The sequence below is a fragment of the Grampus griseus genome (genome assembly GCF_964374135.1).
Source record: "Grampus griseus genome assembly, chromosome: X".
NCBI lineage: Eukaryota > Metazoa > Chordata > Mammalia > Artiodactyla > Delphinidae > Grampus > Grampus griseus.
In genome coordinates this window covers 29,740,564-29,760,581 of record NC_138999.1, presented here as the reverse complement: position 1 = coordinate 29,760,581, position 20,018 = coordinate 29,740,564, and the positions used below count along the sequence as shown (strand labels likewise).

At 44.0% G+C, this 20,018-nt stretch overlaps 1 pseudogene across 1 annotated transcript; it reads left to right on the top strand.

Annotated features, from left to right (window-relative positions):
• Window positions 1-18,717: 18,717 nt before the first annotated feature.
• On the top strand, window positions 18,718-19,548 carry LOC309839286 (tRNA 2'-phosphotransferase 1-like; annotated as a pseudogene). The gene has a single exon. The product of its transcript is annotated as a tRNA 2'-phosphotransferase 1-like (transcript).
• Window positions 19,549-20,018: the final 470 nt, after the last annotated feature.

Genomic DNA, 20,018 nt, shown 5'->3' with positions numbered 1-20,018 from the left:
ATTCAGATATGCTGGGCTGGCCTGGGAATCTAAAGGCCATATGTGACATTATTTCTGTGGGAAAATGGTGCTGACTTCCTAAAAGAAAGTCTTAACCATTTAGAAATTAAGGCTCTGTCTACACAGGCTCTGGCCTTATAGTTAAACAAATTTTAATAAAGACTGTGATTACTAAAATAATCCAGTTTTGCTCATAACGTCAAAGTGGCACAGTTCCTTATACCTAACATAATAGGAACGGTGTTACTGAAAAAAATTAGTTTAATATTTTATGAATTTCCTGCACTATGGCCAATTTTGGATGTATCCAGCAATGAATATACTGCTCTCCCTGGCCCCCCCCTAAGCTTTGCATTTAAAAATTATTAACGAATAAATATATCTTACACACACACACACACACCCAGAACAGAAGGGGTGTTATGTCAGAAGGTAGCTAAAGTAGTAATAGCAGCAGTAATAATGATGATGACAAAGTAGTAATAATAGCAAGAAAAACTAACTCTTTTTGAGCATTTACCATTGCTAGGCATGTTCTACATACTGTACATCCTCTGTACATCTCATTTAATCCTCATGAAAATCCTGTGAGGTAGACATTACACTATCCCAACTTCAAAAATGAGGAAACAGGTCAGAGATTAAGCAACTTGCCCAAGATCACAGAGCTAGTTAGTGTCAAAAGTAAGATCTGAACATTTGAGCATTTTACCCCTAGAGATTTTATTTTTAACCACTGCAATCTGTGTGTAATTAAATAATCTAGTAAACTCTTAAAATAAACAGTACTTAACTCAAATTCATTTTTAAACAAGATTGGTTTGGAGACCAAAAAAAATGGTCCCATCTCGCCTTTTATTAGAAATATGTCCTTCAACCAAGCTAAGACTGAACACATTTATGGATAACAAATTCTATATGTATTTTGCTTTGCTTTTATCACTTTGAAATCCCTCAATTGTTTGAACCATACAAACGGTGGTAACAGCATGCAACTTCAACAACAAACTAATAAAACTTTACTTTAAAATCTTTTGATTAAAATAAAACACTGTCCATGTTTACCACTAAGTAAACTTGGGTAAAATAACTGTAGGAGTTCCAATACCCTTGAAAAGTTTGAGAACAGCAGCAAGAAATAGCGGGAACAAGATATTCCTTTTATGACAAAGAAAAATTCTGTTTTTTCCACAACACTGTAACATCTGCTCTAAGGACAAACATTCACCACAAACATTAACCTGGGATAGACTGAACTTCAATTGTATTTCAAAACATGTGCCTAAATTCAGAAATTCTCCACTGACCATCTAAAAAGACTAACCGTTTATCTCCCAGAAGAGCCACCTGATCCACATAACAGATAATTTTGGATAGCTTAACCTGTGCTCCCTACCAGCCCATGAGTAATTAACAAAAAGCATGCAACCCCTAACAACTTCTGGAGCACAAGCTGTTTTTTTAAATCACCTACTTGAACCTCAGAACTTGCCTTCCCAGGAAACAAAGATCTAAGGTGCCAGATTTCCAAGCTAGTCCACTAAAGCTTAAACATCCATAAGGTTACAGGTATAATAAAATACCGAACCTGCATGGGCAATGTTTCTATGGGAAAACCCATTTAACAGTCAACTTAGAATAAAAGAATATCCCTGCCCCAATAAGCCTTGGAAGTAAAAAAGAATCCTTCCCTCCTCTAACTGGGAGTCAGCTCCCCTAGGACCACAGGCCTAGGCTTCCATGATCAAGGCCAAGGAGGAGGAAAGGCATGAAAGAGGGCAGTCGACAGTGCATCAGGCTTCAGAGTTAGAAGGACAAAAAGGTAGAGCTGTAGTGGAAGGAGATCCTGGGATGAGGAAGGCACGACCTACTTGGGAATAAAGGATGAATGGTGGGATGGCCGCTAAAAGGAGCAAGGAAAAAGTGTGTGAGGGTCGGGGTGGGCTGCAGAAGACAATGAGGGAACAGTGGCTACTCCTGCAGCAGATGGGCTTTTACAAACTTTCCTCCTTAATGCTTCAGAGAGAGAAGGAAAAGAAGCCGTGGCAAGGGTCTTGACACTGCCTCCCTCTCTCTGGCTACTCTCATTCTCCTTTGCAAGAGAGAATGGAGTGGGTAAAGGGCTCCTGTCCGGGTCCCTCTTGACCTCCTAGAGCACAAGGGTTTGGAGAAGGGGAGTGGACTCAGAGAAGTTTCCTTGCCCTCCTCGTCATCATTGATTCTGCCGAAGACTTCAGTGTCAATTGAGAACTAATGGAAAGCTCCAGATACCAGCAGGAACAGCACCAGAAAGAGAGGAAGCAGAGGAAGGAGAGAAATTTGAAGCAGGAGAGAACTGGGATGTTAGAGGGTCAGACAAATAAATTAATAGAACTGCCAATAAATTAAACTATAATAAATGTTCTTAAATATTTAGGATTAATTCATTTTGACAGTTTCAGAAATTTCATAGGACCATTTCACTTTTAGACAAATGAACATTTGTGGTCATGATAATAAACTGAGGCTTATTATAAGGAAGGTATGAAAATAAACTTCTAAATACATATGAGACAATCTCCTGGTGTCTTTTCTTTATATAGTGGCAATATAAATCATTTCAGAAAGGCTTTTTTATTTACTTGGTGAGCACTCAGTTACATTATCATTTGTTGACTTTTTCACCTCAGTAGCCCAAATACGGTAATTACCTTCACAAGTAAGGAATATATTTAACCCTTTCTTGGGAGTATAACTATTATGAAAAACTTGCTCTTTCATTACCAAACATCGCCCGTGAGGATTTCAAGATATTACATTTCAAGCAAAGCTCTAAACTCCATAAAACATAAGCAGATGCGTCCTGAGGAGCACAGGACTGTTTTTTCTTCCAGCCTCTTATGCCCATGTTTCTAGAACTTCCAGCCAGGGATAATTAATTCGACAGGTAAACCTAACCAAATGACCTGGTAGAGGATGAGTGCCAGCACTTAGCATTCTTTTTTTTTTTTAATTTCAGCTTTCAGCAGCTACTCTTCCAGTTGAACTCTCTCTTGAGCAGAGATAATGGCCAGGTAGGCAAGTTCAGCATCAAGTCAAAGATGCAAGAGCAGAGACCAGTGGGGGACAAAAGTGACCAATGACCATGCACTGGGAAGATGTTTCTACTGTTTCACCAACGTCTCAGGTCTTTCACTCCCTAGCCCCATAAAAGATTATGCTGGATCCCAGAACAGCTGCTGTATTTTCTGCAAACCACAAACTGGGTCCAAAACCTCTGTACTAAATTAAAGAGAAGAAAAACATCTGCTATCAAGTACTTCACTTGCTGGAGAAGGTGGGTGGGTGGGTAGGTGTGCGTAAACCTCCAAGTTATGATAAAGCAAATTCAAATCCTTATAAACAGTTCATATTTTATTTTAGTAATATAATTTGAAAAGCTACTCAGGACCAGAATAAACAAGATATCTGATCTTTGAAGTATCCTGGGCATGCTGAAACTGAAGGCAAAGATACTGAAAACATCTGAATTTCAGATAGGTCACTACCGACTACTAGGAATCCTCACTAATCAGCAGACTTCTGCTAAAATGTTAACCTCTGGCTAGAAAATGGAAAAATCTGCAAAGAAAAAAAAATGAGATTATCTTCAGCCAAGGACACTGAACGCTTTCAAGATTACCAACAGAATTGAAAGGTTTCTTTGTAACAAAAATTTCCATTTTCATAAAATATGTATTAATCAGCACATACACTTATGCAGAGTATAGTAGAAAAATCACATATTCTAGAATCAGACACACATGAGTTTGGGTTCTAGCTCCACAATTTACCAGCTAGATGACCTACTCAGAAAAGTTACTGAAGAATACTGGAGGTTAGTGTTTATCTGTACAACAAAGATAACATCTTTAGCACAGGGTAGCTATGAGGATTAAATGCAAACATACGTAACCCACCAAGCCCAGTGCCTGAATACTCAATGTTAGCTCCCTTTGCTCCAACACAAACTGTACAGTGTGTTGACAGTGTGTCAAAGAAACATGTGGGAGAAAATTCAGAGTGACAGAACACAGATTATTACGTTCGGTCAAATATTAAGATAAAAATCACATATGTAATATTTACCTTCACTAAAGTGTGGAAAAGAAGCTAAGTTTGTCAAATTGTTCTTCTTTCCCATTCATTCTTGTTCTTTTACACACCAGAACTAAATACATCACACGCCAAAATTGTTGTCTGGTTGACAAACGTTGCTGATGAACATGGAATTGATAAGCCCCGTCTGGACCAAAGGTGACAAGTTTTCTTAAGCAATTTAAATAAATTACGTTTCAGTAAGGACATAAATGCTTTGCATCAACGGTATGAACTTCTGACTTTATATGCAGCTTACTTTATAACCCACCTTGTCCCCCATCCCATCCCCCCAAATTCTGCTTTTAGGCACCTTAATAAGCCGGCACACAGCACTAAACTATAGAATTCCACCTGGGAATAACTCTAATCTGTTGTTGGACCTCAGAGGACTGCTTGTGTGATCTTTAAATGAACGTCAACAGTATCTTCTCCTTACTCCACACCTGCCAACAATCATTGCAAACCTCTTTCAGAACAATTACTACTATCACTACTAACCATTCCCAGGTTTCAACACCCTCGACAACCCCAACCTTGGTGCTGCTAGTCTTCATTCCCAAGCGCTTTGCTGGGGCTTGAAACCAGTCCACAGAGGTTCACTACTTGTAATGCCCAGGGTCCGGCGAGGAACGACATCATCCCTCTCGGCTCGGGGGGCGAAGGCCAACCCAGGCCCCCGGCCACTCCCTCTCTCCTCGGCCTCCAGGGGCGTCCCGGGAGGGCGCGGGCGCGTCAGGCCCTGCGCAAACCTCCGGCAACCCCGCATTTCCCGGAGTCCGCCGCAGCCCCAGGCCGAGACGAGCCCTCGGGACACCCGCAGACCGGCACACGCCCAGCGCCCGGGAGAGGGGTCACCGGGACGACCCCAGGGCCACCCCCGACGTCCCGGCTCGGGCAGGTGCCGGGCCTCCTCACGGACACTCACCCGCAGCCGCTGCTCCCCGTCCGCCGCTGCCGCCGCCTTGCCCTCACGCCAGTCGCCAGCTCCCACGGGGGTCCGGCCCCGGCGTCGCTTCTCCGCCCGACCCCCCCCTTGGGTGCGCGCTGCGCGGGGCCCGGGTCCGGTGAGAGGAGGAGCAGCCGCCGCCGCCGCCGCCCCCTTTCCTCCCTCCTCCTTCAATGCGTCCCTCCCACCGAGACCCGCCTCGTGTTTCCTGGATCCGGTCTCGGCGAGAGCTTGGCAAGCGAACCTCCGGCTTCAGGGTTCGCATCGAGCGCCGTCGCTCGCCAGGCACAAAGATGGCGCCGCCGGGGGACTGCCGATGGCGATCTCGCGAGGTTTCCCCCACAACCACGGGAGGGCGGGGACCCACAGGAAAGGCGGTCAATGAGGGTAACCTAAGCTGACTTCACAGCAAACGCTACCCCATATCGGAAACGTGCAGCACCAGGCGAACGTTATTGCGCCTGCGCGCGGAAGGACGAGAACGCATGCCCAGAGCAGCCCCTGAAATAGGACCCAGTTCTCCGTGTTTTACCTGTTTCCTCTGGAAGCGCGGGGCGGAGAAGGAGGGGGCGGAGCAACCAGGACCGAAACCAGGGAAAGGATTGGGCGGGACCCGGAGGCGAAGTGAGAGAAGTCCCTTAAGGCTTGGTCATCCCTCCAGAGCACGAACAGCTTACACACTTTGGCGTCTCCGGGAGTCCTCCAACCCTTTCCTCTCCCTACTCTTCCTGTCACCGAGTATTCTTTGCAAAGTCTCAGCTGCCCCTTCATCCTGTTGTCGGTTCGCTTGCTGTATGCAACCATAGCCCTCCTGTTTCTCACATCACCACCTAACTTTCTCTTTCATTTTGGCACTACATGAGCCTTCCAAATCTCATACTAAAATAGCTGCTTCTGCTCCTGATTTATTTTTCCTCGCTCATTCATTTATTCATTCATTCAAACCCTCTGTTTTTCAGAGTTTCCTATGTGCCAGGTACTGAGGAAACAGATGTGCTCTGACCTCAGGGATCTGTTGGCCTAGGATGGAGATGGGTGAGAAAAAAACAATGCTGACAGTTCAGTACAGTGAATTCTGTGATAGAAATGAGTACAGAGAGTAGTGACAGATATTGGAGGCGGGGTGTCACGAAATTATCAAAGAGAAAATTCTTGAGGGGAGTCTCACAGTCATGGGATTTAGTCCAATGAATCAGTCGGGGTGATGTCAGGAAACAAACCACCTCCAGTATTTTCACGGAGAGAAGTTAATATAAAGAACTGATAATTATATAACCAAAAAGGCAAGAAGAGAACCCTTAATATATTGTTGAGGTAGCAACTGAAGGAAGCAGCTACTATGCCTAGAACTAGTGGAACCAAGGAAAGCAGTTGGGATTATTACAGTCATTACAATTTAGATATTTAGACCAGGGGCCTTGTGGAGCTGAAACTCAGACCTCTGAGGAGGAAGCAGCATCTGCCGATGCTGGTGTCTCTGAGGGAGGCTCCAGATGCTGTGTCTGCAAGTGTGGGGAAAACTGCAAACTGCATCCAACTGCTGCTATGGGAAGGAACTGCCACTGTCCTGAGAGCTTCCAGTCTCCCTGCAGCCTGGGAATGAGAATGAGACACATAAAGCAGAGCTGAACCGGGCCCACATTCTGAAGCAGAGCAGCTCCAGTGTTGAGAACCACTCATTTTAGAAGCTGGATGTGGTCAGAAAGGGAGCCATTCGCTCCTGTCACACACCCACGCATAGTGGGAACTAGTGTGTTAGAACATTTGTAGAAAACCTGCTTCAAGTTCAGGGTTTCACACCAAACAGAGCTGCCCCAGCCAACTCACAAAACCATGAGTGAGCAATAAATGTGTATTGTAGTATGGCGCTGAGACTTTTGCTTATTACATGGCAAAAGTGGAACAGCAGCTCTATCCACAAAGTGAGCAGTTAGTCTCCTTCTGTCTTCTTGCCCCACCACCCCTAGATTGCCATCCCAGTATATTTGGTCCAGAATGGCTCAGCACCACATGACATTCCAGTCATTAGGAAAAGGAAGGCCTACCCATTTTCTTTAAGGGCACTATCCGTGGGTTGTTAACATCACTTAATCATATTACTGTATCTACCCGCAGGGTAGACTGGGAAATGGGGTCTCATTCTAAGCGGTCTTGTCCCTAGCTAAAAATTCTCTGACTTTAGAAAAAAGGTTGGGAGGACAACCAGCAGCCCCAGAAAATAATCAAAACTCAGATCTTGACTTAAAATTATTTCTTCCCTCTCCCAATTGGGTCCTGCCCCCAGTGAGGAGCTTGAAGTCAAAGAAGCAGGTATAACCCTTATCTTTCTGTTCCTTAGGCTTCTATTTCTCCTCCCCTGTTTTGCTAACCACAGTTTCTTCTCCTCTAGGGAATGAGAGGGTGGGAATGGAGGTGGGCAAATTATGGCTTTACAGGTACAATCATGAGATAGCTTTGTCCTCTCTGGATATGACAGGTGTCTAAAGTCAGCTCTCTCTCTCTCTCTCTCTCCCGGTTTCATTTGGGCGTTCTTCTTAGGCTCCCCCTGGGAAGACCTGATAGCACATCCTAGGACACAAATGATGCTCTTTCTTCTATCGGGCCTCTCTCTCCTCAGCCCCTCGTCTCTTTTACTTTTTGATGCTGCTGTAAGTCCTCTCTAGGCTGTCAGTTCTTTCTATGTGATAGGCATTCAAATGCTGGCTCTCTCATGGGGTGAGTATGATTCTTCAGCACGTTCCTCATGGCACAGTTGTTTGATATGAATCAAGCTTTTCTAACTTCTTCTCACTTCCTGCCGTTTGTAGAATACCCAGAACTTCTTACTTCTGGTATCTCCTCATCCATCGGCAGAGCACAAGCAAGAGGCTCAAGCTGTTTTGCTTTCTGCAAAAGTCACTTGATCTGTGGGAAACTCACAAATCGTGGCCATGTTGAACAACAGACATGCTACCCTGTCCCTGCTGCTCAGCAAGCTTCCTGCCTTCAGAATTCCTCTGGCAAGAAGCAGGCAGCAGTGTCTATATCAACACAGCTCTCCAAACTCCAAAGATACGTGGTTGGCTCTCCCTAATATTCTCTCTCTAGATTGGACCTATAGGTAGCTGCAGTTCAGTAACCAAGCAGCTGGAGAGTGATACATCTTGAAGACACTCCTCACTCAGCTCAGAAGTCCCCTCACTTGGCCTCGCCTTCCCCAATGGGAGAGAAAATCTACAACACTCTCTCAAGGATGGTAACTAATACAAATCTCCCTTGTAGTCTTCTCTTTTTTAAGCTGGAGGAAGTCACAGAGCCAGTTTTGCCACCTCCTGTTGAGCCTTTAGGGAAGACCCTGGAAGCGCTCTCCCAGAAGTTCGTTGCAGCACTATTTACAATAGTCAGGACATGGAAGCAACCTCAATGTCCACTGACAGATGAATGGATAAAGAAGATGTGACACATATATACAATGGAGTATTACTCAGCCATGAAAAGGAACAAAATAGTGCCATTTGCAGAGACGTGGATGGACCTAGAGATTGTCATACACAGTGAAGTAAGTCAGAAAGAGAAAAACAAATATTGTATAATATCTCATATATATGTGGAATCTAGAAAAATGGTACAGATGAACTTATCTGCAAAGCAGAAATAGAGTCATAGATGTAGAGAACAAACTTATGGTTACCAAGAGGGGGAGCGGGGGATGGGATGAATTGGGAGATTGGAATTGACATATATACACCACTATGTATAAAATAGATAACTAATGAGAACCTACTGTGTAGCGCAGGGAACTCTATTCAGTGCTCTGTGGTGACCTAGATGGGAAAGAAATCTAAAAAAGGTGGATATATGTATACGTATAACTGATTCACTTTGCTGTACAGCAGAAACTAACACAACATTGTAAAGCAACTATAGTCCAATAAAAATTAATTTAAAAAAATACTGTGGTAGAATTTGGAATGTATCGTCTTCAGCTGTATCAGACACATGTACCATTTCAGATATTTTTGGTTTCACTTGTTGAATTAATAAACTATCGCCATGTAACCAAACCACTTTAAAATATAATAGTTGGGCTTCCCTGGTGGTGCAGTGGTTGAGGGTCCGCCTGCCGATGCAGGGGACGCGGGTTCGTGCCCCGGTCCGGGAGGATCCCGCCTGCCGCGGAGCGGCTGGGCCCGTGGGCCATGGCCACTGGGCCTGCGCGTCCGGAACCTGTCCTCCGCAGCGGGAGAGACCACAGCAGTGAGAGGCCCACGTACCACAAAACAAACAAACAAACAAACAACAACAACAAAAAACCATAATAGTCTAATATAATAACCATTTTATTTGCTCATTGTGCAATAGATTCTCAATTTGTGTTGGGCTCAGCTGGGCAGCACTTCTTCTGGTCTCACCCAAGGTTACTTATGGTGATAAGAATAGAGGCGATTTGAGGACTTTCCTGGTGGTCCAGTGGCTAAGACGCCACGCTCCCAATGCAGGGGTCCTGGGCTTGATCCCTGGTCAGGGAACTAGGTTCCACAAGCCGCAACTAAGAGTTCACATGCCACAACTAAAGATCCTGCACACAGCAACAAAGACCCCACGTGCCTCAACTAAGACCCGGCGCAGCCAAATAAATAAATAAAATAAATATCTAGTTTTTAAATGTTAAAAAAAAAGAATAGAGGCAATTCTTGGCACCAACAAGGACTCCCTCTCACCAAGTCACCTCAGCTCTACAGAGTATGGTATAAGATCTAAAATGTTAGCTGGGCCTTTAATGGGCCATTCATTAGACTGTCTGCTTCTGAATGATGAGGTATATGATGAGACCAGTGATTCTCATGGTCATGTACAACTCCTTTGCAGTAACACGGGTCCATTGGTTTCAGGCAATACTGTGTGGGATACCACATCAATAGGTGACCGTTTTGTAAACTCTTGAATGATGGTGCTGCTGGGGGAACTGTGAATAGGAAAGGCAAACTCATAATGAGAGTCTGAATCAGTTCTGGAAAGAATGAACTTCTGCCCCACTATCACACACACACCCCTTGTGGAAGGGATCCAAAGTAATCAATTTGCCCAAGTGGCTGGCTGGTCTCCTTGAGAAACAGTGCCATAATATGGCTCAGTGTTGGTTTCTGCAGGTGGTGGATTGGGCCAGTAGTAGCTAATTGTGCCTTAATTAGAGGGAACCCTTGTTGGACCTGAAGGGCCAGCCTGGGTTCTGTTGGCAGGATCACTTGCTCTGCCTTCTTGTAGAATAAGCCTACGAGGAAACTTATTGGGGAAATCTGGATTTGGGGTGCCAGCTGTTTATAAGCAGTATCTGGGACTCTGAGGCTGATAAGATGTTACAGTCCTTCTGTGAGGGAAGGAAGTCCCATGGGAAGCTGAGTTTGGGTTCAACCCACCCTTCTGGGAGAAGGGCAGATGTCTGGTTCCAGTTAGCTTTTTGCCTGCAACCCAACATGAATTTTCAGGGTCAACTTCAGACAAATTTGTACTAAAAATACTATATTTAAGTTATGTTAATTTTCACTTCTGTGTAGACCCCTTGATTTATTTTTACCTTGTGATTTGGTGATTCTCAATGGGAAAGGGGTTCCTTATAATCTAAAATTTCCCCTATAATCTACGTTGCTTCCCACCTAAGCTTCATTTAGTACTTGCCCCTGTACTGGCCAGTACTCTAAATAATGAGTGTGTCAGAATGCCTTCTGAGCTTGCTGGAAGACCTAAAGGTAGCCTCCCCTCACTTTCCCTATCATAACGAACAACAGAACTGAGCCTCTTTATACAAAGACACCTAAAGAGGGGAAAAATTATTAATTAAGTGCAAAGGACAAAGAAGGAAGAGACACCAGTTGCCCATCACCCCCACCGTTTTACCCTTGGTCCCAGGACAGGACATGCCCATTGTTTCAAAATTCTCCGACTTAGGAGTTGTATATCTGGTGATGCATAATGGGTTAGTTCTCCTCCTGGAACGTGATTCACCTATACTCACCAGGACTCTTTTTGGAACAAGCCAGAGGAATAGCGTTGCGTCTCAGGCTGTCACCCGAACTGGATGCATATAGTACACCAATCTCAGCGACACCAGCTGGTGGCCAGGATCAATCCTTTCATATTCCTCCCTTTCTCTGCTAGACCCCACTACTAAACACTAGTGCCTCCATCCAGTGGGTCAACTCCCCCACTGGATCAACTCTACCAAGGCAGTCATCTCGGGAGAGCTAACCTTTCTCTCAGAAGAAAGAGTTTCATTAAAATTGGCCTAACATCTTTTTCTTGTTTGGAGTCAAAAGTCAATTAATAATAGGGATAGAAACATTTAGGGAGCCAGTTCTCTAAACCAGTACAAAGTAACCTTTAAATTTTTTCCCCGAAAAGTCCATTACAAATAGACAATATGTTCAATATTTACTGCTAAATAAATGTATTGTGAGTTTCCTTAATGCTAGATCAGCTCAATGATGCTGTAAGAGAATCCTCATACACAGGCTGACAGAGCCCACCTTCCTCAACTGTTAAGTTGAAAGAATCACAAATAGATTTCTTTTTTAAAAAAATCTCTTCTCTAGGAAGCCATCAAAGTAGGTTTGCTACAGATCCAGTGGGTGGATACTGGTGGATGGGACCCCTCCGAGACGGGAAAGGAAAACACCGTTTTTGGCTAGGCAGGTAGAAGAGAATGAGCGGGTAGGTGAATTAGGAAGAATTCACATGGAGTGATCTCACTGAGATTACAGCAACGGTACAGAACATTTGTAGTGAATACTGTGATGCTCCACCAAGATCCCCTCTTCAGGGTAATGTATCTATTCCTGAATTGCTGGGGCTACTGGTTCTCAACAGCTTACATCTTTGTCCCTCGCTGGGAATTGCGTTTGCCTTCAGGCGTACGCCTCACAAAGGTTATGCACTCTCCCAGTGGACGGCCCACAACCAATGACTGGCTGATGTGGAACTATAAAGGCTTAGCATCTTTGCATTCATTTGAGACAACTCTGAAGGACCATTCCAGCTCCAGAGCTCCATGTGAGACAGGCTGAAGCCTTGGTTGCAACTTCATTAGGGATCAGGGTCTCCCTCTCTCCAATCTTGTTTTCCTCACATCCTTACGGGTGTATTTTCCAAGAGGATTTCTCGATCACCTTCTGCACTCAGTTACTCATCTCAAAATCTGTTTCCAGAGAACTTAATCTTAGACCTCTGTATAGTAAACCTATGTATAATTGCACTGAGTTGTTTTATTTGTCTAGTATCTACCAACCCTTCTTCTAGTAATTCTCTCAGATTTCCCTTGCTGGGGGATGGAGGAAACTACTCTCCTCTTTAAATGTACTTGCCTTTAGTGAAGTTGCCTCCACCTCCAGCTCCAAGGATGATCATAGTACTCTGGCCATTCAGAGCCTCAGATTCCTCAGATCACAGTAATTCGTTCAGAGGTGGGTACATGATTTAGGCAGAGCCAATCAGATGCAATGAGGCTCTTGCTGGGACATCCAGGGAAGACACTCACTTTTTTCTGAGTGTTTAGAAGATCTGGAGTTTCTATAGCCGTTTCATGACTGCTGTGGGAACTCCTGCCTAAAGAATCGTACCAACTAGGGCTTCCCTGGTGGCGCAGTGGTTGAGAGTCCGCCTGCCGATGCAGGGGACGCGGGTTCGTGCCCCGGTCCGGGAAGATGCCACATGCCGCGGAGCGGCTGGGCTCGTGAGCCATGACCGCTGAGCCTGCGCGTCCGGAGCCTGTGCTCCGCGGCGGGAGAGGCCACATTGGTGAGAGGCCCGCGTACCGCAAAAAAAAAAAAAAAAAAAAAAAGAATCATACCAACCAAAAGGAAGTGAACTTAGACATGAAGAAAGAGAAAGAGACAGAGAGGAACTAGGTTTGGGGAACATCATTTGAACTCCTGCATCACACAGTACCTAAAATCAGCCCTATGCTCTATACTATTCAGTTGCACGAACTAATACATTTTCCTTTTGCATAAGCCTATTTGGGATAAATTTTCTGTTGCTTGTAAACAAAGGAATCTAAACTGATAAACTATGAATGAATAAGAAATTAATGGTTTGAATATTCAAGACAATTATTGAGTATAGGGAGGGCAAAGTGACCAAAAATATTTATATTCTGTATTACTAAAATATCCTTGTCTAGTGCTTACTGCCCAACACATAATAAGTTCTCAAGACTTAAGTGTTCAATAAGCATCTGTTACATTAACTGTGATTCTGCAAAAGGAACCTGGAGAACCTAAGTGACACAGTGAGTTTGGAAAAAGGGAAATTTTAAATGCCTTCTCACCAAAAGTGATTTATTGATTGATACTGCTTACAAAATATTGTAGCTGAAAATCTTCTTTGCTCTTGGAAAGATCATAGCCAACTCGTCAATACACATAAAAAATGCTTTTGTTTCAGCAATTTCCTCTACCAGGTGGTCTTGAGGTCTTTCTGAACCACACAGTTTCCTTTTCATAGTAAACATGGGTTAGTAAAAAAAAGATCTTTGACAGATGAAAACTGAGATTAAGTGAATTGCCTAAGGTAATAGGTAACCTGTCCAGCTAAGATGGGAGTTTGGGTCTTCCCTTCGCAAATGCAATAAGCTCTCTGCCAGGAACATCAGAAACAGCCAGTGTCCTTTATTCATGGCTATAGGAATTCATTCATTGTTCCACATACATTTACTGAGCCAGGTTCTGAGAAAACAGAGATGAGTAAAACAAAGTCCCTGGCTTCAAGGTATTTCCCAGTTTTTGGAAGAAGTGTCACATAAATAAGCGTAATGGAGTATAGCAAATGAAGCCATGGTTCATGCCTTTGGTGTTCTAGAAACTATGGGTCTGGAGAAAGTGTTTGGGAGAGTGAAAGTTGGCAAAAGTTATAGGAAGTAGTCAGTCATCTGGGGAGATTGTCCCGAAGGAGGTCATGTGTAAACTCATAATAAAAACGAGTAAATACATGTTCAGTTTTATTTTTCTTTAAATTTAATTTTATTTATTTTTGGCCGCGTTGGGTCTTCGTTGCAGTGTGCAGGCTTCTCCTTGTGGTGGCTTCTCTTGTTGCAGAGCACGGGCTCTAGGTGTGTGGCCTTCAGTAGTTGTGGCATGTGGGCTCAGTAGTTGTGGCTCACGGGCTTTAGAGCACAGGCTCAGTACTTGTGGCACATGAGCTTAGTTGCTCCGCGGCATGTGGGATGTTCCCGGACCAGGGCTCAAACCCACGTCCCTTGCACTGGCAGGTGGATTCTTACCCACTGTGCTACCAGGGAAGTCCCATGTTCAGTTCTTATCAATGAAACAATAAATATTCAAAGTTAAAGTTTATTATTATTTCGATTTTACCAAGGAGAAATTACGTGGAGAATTTTTTAGAATTTCTCTTTTTCACACCTAAAAAGATCATTGTTTGACTCTCGAATCCTGTGCTCCTGATCAGAGGGTGCTCTTCCTTAACTTCTCACTCTATAATTTTCTGACCTGTGGTCATCCACATACAAAGTTGAGAGGGAATAGCTGGGAGATGGTAAATCAGGGTATATGAGAGTGAGTCCTTTTGATATTGTAATTGTTAAAAAGGGGACAACAGACCCCAAATGGAGTCACTTGTGCTAAGCTCACAATACCAAACTAAGACTTATAATATCTAAATTGCAGTTTCAACCTCTTTCAGAAGTGGAACTTTAAACCAGTCAATCTGGAATTACCTGGTCAGTACTAGTGAGGTAATCTGCCTGATAGACCCCTGCCGTCCCCCAAAGAAAGGTGACCTGGCCTGAAACAATCAGCTCCTTGCTAGAATAACTGCCTAGTCCCGCCTCCTTCTGCCTATAAAAGTCTTCCATTTCGTATAGCTCTTCGGAGCTCCTTTCTATCTGTTATATGGGATCTGCCCAATCCATGACTTGTTGAATAAAGCCAATAAGATCTTTAAATTTTACTCAGTTGAATTTTGTTTTTTAACATGATTTATAATAAGGGATATATTTGGTCTTTGTCCCCATTCTTGGCACAGAGCTCTAAAACCCTTGGAATTTCTTAAGTGATAAGAGCTCTAAAAGTGACTTTAGTTATTCATAATAAGCCCCTTTCAACTACACCTGAGTTTATGCTAATAAGGTGACTTTTGGAAAGCCCCTAAGAATGGGGGCTGGTTGCCAAGGGAACCAACAACAACCATTAGAGGGTTGGAACTTTCAGTCCCATCCCCCAACCTGTGGGGAGGGGAGAAGGACTGGAGGTTGAATTACTCACCAATGGCCAATGATTTAATCAACCATGCCAACTTAATGAAGTCTCCATAAAACCCCAAAAGGACAGGGTTGGGAGAGCTTCGAGGTTGGTAAACACATGGAGCTTCTGGAAGGATGGCACGTCCTGAAAGCGTAAAGGAGCTCTGTGCTCTTTCCCCATCCCTTGCGCTAGGTGTCTCTCCCATCTGGCTGTTCCTGAGTTATATCATTCTATAGTACACAGGTAGTCTAGTAAATAAACTGTTTTCCTAAATTCTGTGAGCTATTCTAACAAAATTAATCAAACCTGAGGCCATGGGAACATCCAATTTATAGCCAGTTGTTCAGAAGCACAGGTGACAACCTGGACTTGTGATTGGCATCTGAAATGGAGAGGGATGGGACAGTCCTGTGGGATCTTGTGGGATCTAATGCTGTCTCCAGGTAGATAGTGTCATTGACTAGAACTTAGTCATATGACTACATCTAACTTCATATGCCCAGGAAGCAGGTTAGAATGGATTTTAGTATATGTAAAATCTTTTTGTACATTCTTATTTTACCTAACATTATATCAAACATTTTCCATGTTATTTTCATAGTCTTCATTACTGTGGAAGATTTTATTATTGTTGAAAATATTTGCTATCCCTTTCCTCTGGTGCCACCTCTGTGGAGCCAATTCCTGGTGGGCCTCCCCATAGGAGTGGCGTCTGCCCCATTGAAATCAGGCTTGGTCATGTGGAATTAAAGCAGAAATGATATATCCCACACTTGAGCATAAGCTGTAGGAGTTATTGTACTAGTCAATCCTTGCTCTTTATTCACTACTTTGAGATCAATATGGAGCTAGTCCTTCCAACTGGGTCCTGGGATGAAGCAGAGCTACAGCTGAACTGCAAAGGGTAGGTAACTGAGTGAGAAATAAACCTGTGATAAATCACTGAGATTTGGGGATTATCTGCTACTGCAGCAAAATCTAGCAAAAGCTGACTGGTACAATAATTATAACAGCTGCATATTACTCCATCATGTGATGTACCCTGATTTTTTTAGTCCATTCTTCCAATATTGGCCATTTAAGTGGTTTCCAATTTTCCGATATTAAATATAATGCTGAAATGGACACGTGCAGTTTTTGTTGTTGTTGTTTCTGTTAAGTTATTCCCTTAGGATACATTTTTCAGCATAGAAAACTGGTCAACATGTATGATCGTCATTACCGCTCTTATTCCCCAAAGGGGTATATTGTCTGTGTATTGAGTCAGGTTCCAGCAAAAACCATGAAAACCACTCTAGTAATTTTAACAGAGGGAAAATAAAACAGGAAATTGACTTCACAAGTAATGGAGAAGCTAAGAAATCAGTAGTGAAATAACCCAGAGATTGACAACAGCAGAAAAATTCTGCCACCCTTGGGGATGGAGGGACACTTGGATGAGTTGGTATTACCAGAGGGCAGAAACTAGGGCCATCTGAAGGGAACTAGAGCCATGACTGGGTCTGCCGGGTCAGAACTCTCCAGTAGTAACTGGGATCATCAAGGAAGGTTTGCTTTGGGAAAAGCTGGATCCATGAAAGAGATGCTGTAAGAAACAGAAAAAGAGACAGAGAAAAATATTTCAGACTCTTCCATCTTCTTGCTTTCCAATCTTCTGCAAGTATTGTCCATTGGGAAAACCTACCCAGAGGCCAGAGAACAAAGGAACTTGGAAAATATAGTTTTCTATGACACAGAGGGCAAGAGAAGGGCAGCGAGGTATCTGAAAGCAAACTGGACAGTAATGGATGAGTAAACCACTTTACCAGTCTTTCCAGCATTGTACATTATCATCATTATAAATGTTGCTATTTTGGCATGAGAGGCAATATAGTTTAGTAGTTGAGAGTACTGACTCTGAAGTCAGACACCCTTGGATTTGAAACCTGCTCAAAGCTCTTCCTGGTTATGTGACTTTGGGTGACTTGCTTAACTTCCTCAAGTCTCAGTTTCCCTTATATAAAATGTTGTGAAGAGACTTCCCTGGTGGTCCAGTGGTTAAGACTCTGTGCTTCCACTGCAAGGGGCATGGGTTCGATCCCTGGTTGGGGAACTAAGATCCCACATGCCTCACAGCGCGGCCGAAAAAAAAAATGTTGTGAAGACCAAATACATGAATATAAATACAAAACATTTAGCATAGTGTGTAGCATGAAATAGGTTGTATGGTCAGGCCACACAAGATGGCTGTTCTCTTGCTCTCTGTACAACCCCTGCCTGACCAGTGCTTGCTTCATCTCTACCATACACACACGACTGACCTTCCTACTATTGATACTTGCCCCAGATCCCAGGTAGTGATTATTCTTATCCTATCTTATCTTCTTTGGCGTGCCCCTCTACTGGTTTCCCTGTTAACTAATGATGAACTCACCTGACGTCAATTCCCCTATAACTGGTAATCGCCCTCCCTCTCACATACCACTGGCCAGAACTTAGTTCCATGACCACATCTAAGTACAAGGGAGACTGGGAAGTGAAGTTTTTATTTTAGGTGGTCATGTACTCAGCTCAAAATTCTATTATGATAATAGAAGAGGCAAACAGATATTGGGGGAAAACGACTGGCCTCTGCCATTCTGCTATTCTGGCCACGCAAACATCTATGTGTGCTCTTCTTCCCATACATAGAACATACCCATCACCAAGGGAAAGTTCCAAGTACAATTCCATTACTACGGAAGGGGAGCAAAATTTGCCACCCCAAAATAAGATTATCTTGAGCTGGTTAAGTTCAAGAAGCAAAAGACAAGAGAAGCTCTGAAAACCAAGCAGAAGTCACCCTTTTGTAAGGGACATATACATTTATAAGGGGAAACTCCGTTTGTAGGGGTGTCTCCCTCTCTGTACCAGGAAGAGGAGAATGACTCTAAATATCTGGAAATCTTCATCAAGGGAGAAGGCAATGACGTAAATCTGTACACCAACCATACCCTTGTTTACTGTGCTTTGCCTGGTAACCTCCCCAAACTGACTGCCCCTGCTTCCCGCCCACCCCACTTTCCCCAGCCCCATCTTCCTTCGTCTTTAGCTGAAGGTGGTATTTAAGTGATGGTTCAGGTCATTTTGGGGGAGTTACTCAGTTTTCCTAGGTATCTCCCATGCATAAAGAGAAGTACACATGTTATTAAACTTCTGTTTTTCTCCTGTTAACCTGTCTTTTATTACAGGTGTGTCTCAGCCAAGAATCCAGAAGGTTAGAGGGAAAATAATTTTTCCGCCCCTACACTGACTCTAATAATCATGGGAATTTGCCAGGCTTTTGGTCTCTTTGGCTTTCAGATTCCTGTAACACTTAATAATAGGCTTCTGTTGTATTTGCTGTTCGTCAGTTACATATAGAAGTAACACGCTGCCGGACAGCAGGAGTCTATCTTGAGTATGAACTTCTCTGGAGGAAAGAGGCAAGAAGCAGCAAGGCCCAGGGGTAGACAGGCTCACAGACCCCAGGAACCAGACCAAGATGTGCAAGTACCCAAAACTTGGTCCTATGACCTGTCATGGAGCCCTGGAGCTGGGGCTTCCCGTGGGGGTCAAAGCCTTCCTGCCCCTGGGCACCCTCCTACAGCTGCCCCAGTCCCACAGCTTCTCAGCTGAAGATGTGCAGCAAGTGGTGAACACCATGGGGAAGCAGTGGTTCACACTGCAGCCAGGGGACCCCGGCATTGGCTCTCATCCAAGCCAATCTTGGTCACTTCCTGCAAGTACCTGAGATGGATCTGATGCCCTTGGCAACCCGACAGGTCCTGCCCCTGATGCTTATTTATGGCACATTCTGGCAACACTGGCCATCCATCCCGTTCAAAGGCATGTCCTGCTGGGGAAGGATGCACATCCACCTGGCCTCAGGACTGCCTGGGGACTGTGCACAGTGTCATCAGTGGCAGGTGGCCAAATTGTGAAGTGGCCTTGTTCATCAATGGGCCCCTGGCCCTGGCAGATGAAATACCCTTCTTCCTCTCCGTCAGTGGGGTGATCCTGATTCCAGGGAATGCTGATGGCTTCCTGCTCCCCAAGTATTTCGAGAAGGCCGTGCAACTACGCCCCACCCAAAAGTCCCTCTCCTTGGCCGGTAATGAGTAGACAGAGTGTCAGAGTGGCCCCAAGCACCGCTCCAGAGGGTAAAGGATGATCCAACAATAAAATATTCATTAAATAAAGAAATGTAAATAGACAATCAAAAAAAGAAACTCATGATTGAAAAAAAAAGAAGTAACCACAGCCCAAGATCTCTTCCAGGCAAATTCTCTTACTGTTTCACTGTTCTCTGTGCTGACTCATCTTCCTCTCATTCAACTTGATGACTGCTTCCTTAAGCTCTTCTTCTTCTTTTTTTTTTTACATCTTTTTTTGGAGTATAATAGCTTTACAATGGTGCGTTAGTTTCTGCTTTATAACAAAGTGAATCAGTTATACATATACCTATGTTCCCATACCTCTTCCCTCTTGCGTCTCCCTCCCTCCCACCCTCCCTATCCCACCCCTCTAGGTGGTCACAAAGCACAGAGCTGATCTCCCTGTGCTATGTGGCTGCTTCCCACTAGCTATCTATTTTACATTTGGTAGTGTATATATGTCCATGCCACTCTATCACTTTGTCACACCTTCCCCTTCCCCCTCCCCATATCCTCAAGTCCATTCTCTAGTAGGCCTGTGTCTTTATTCCCATCTTACCCCTAGGT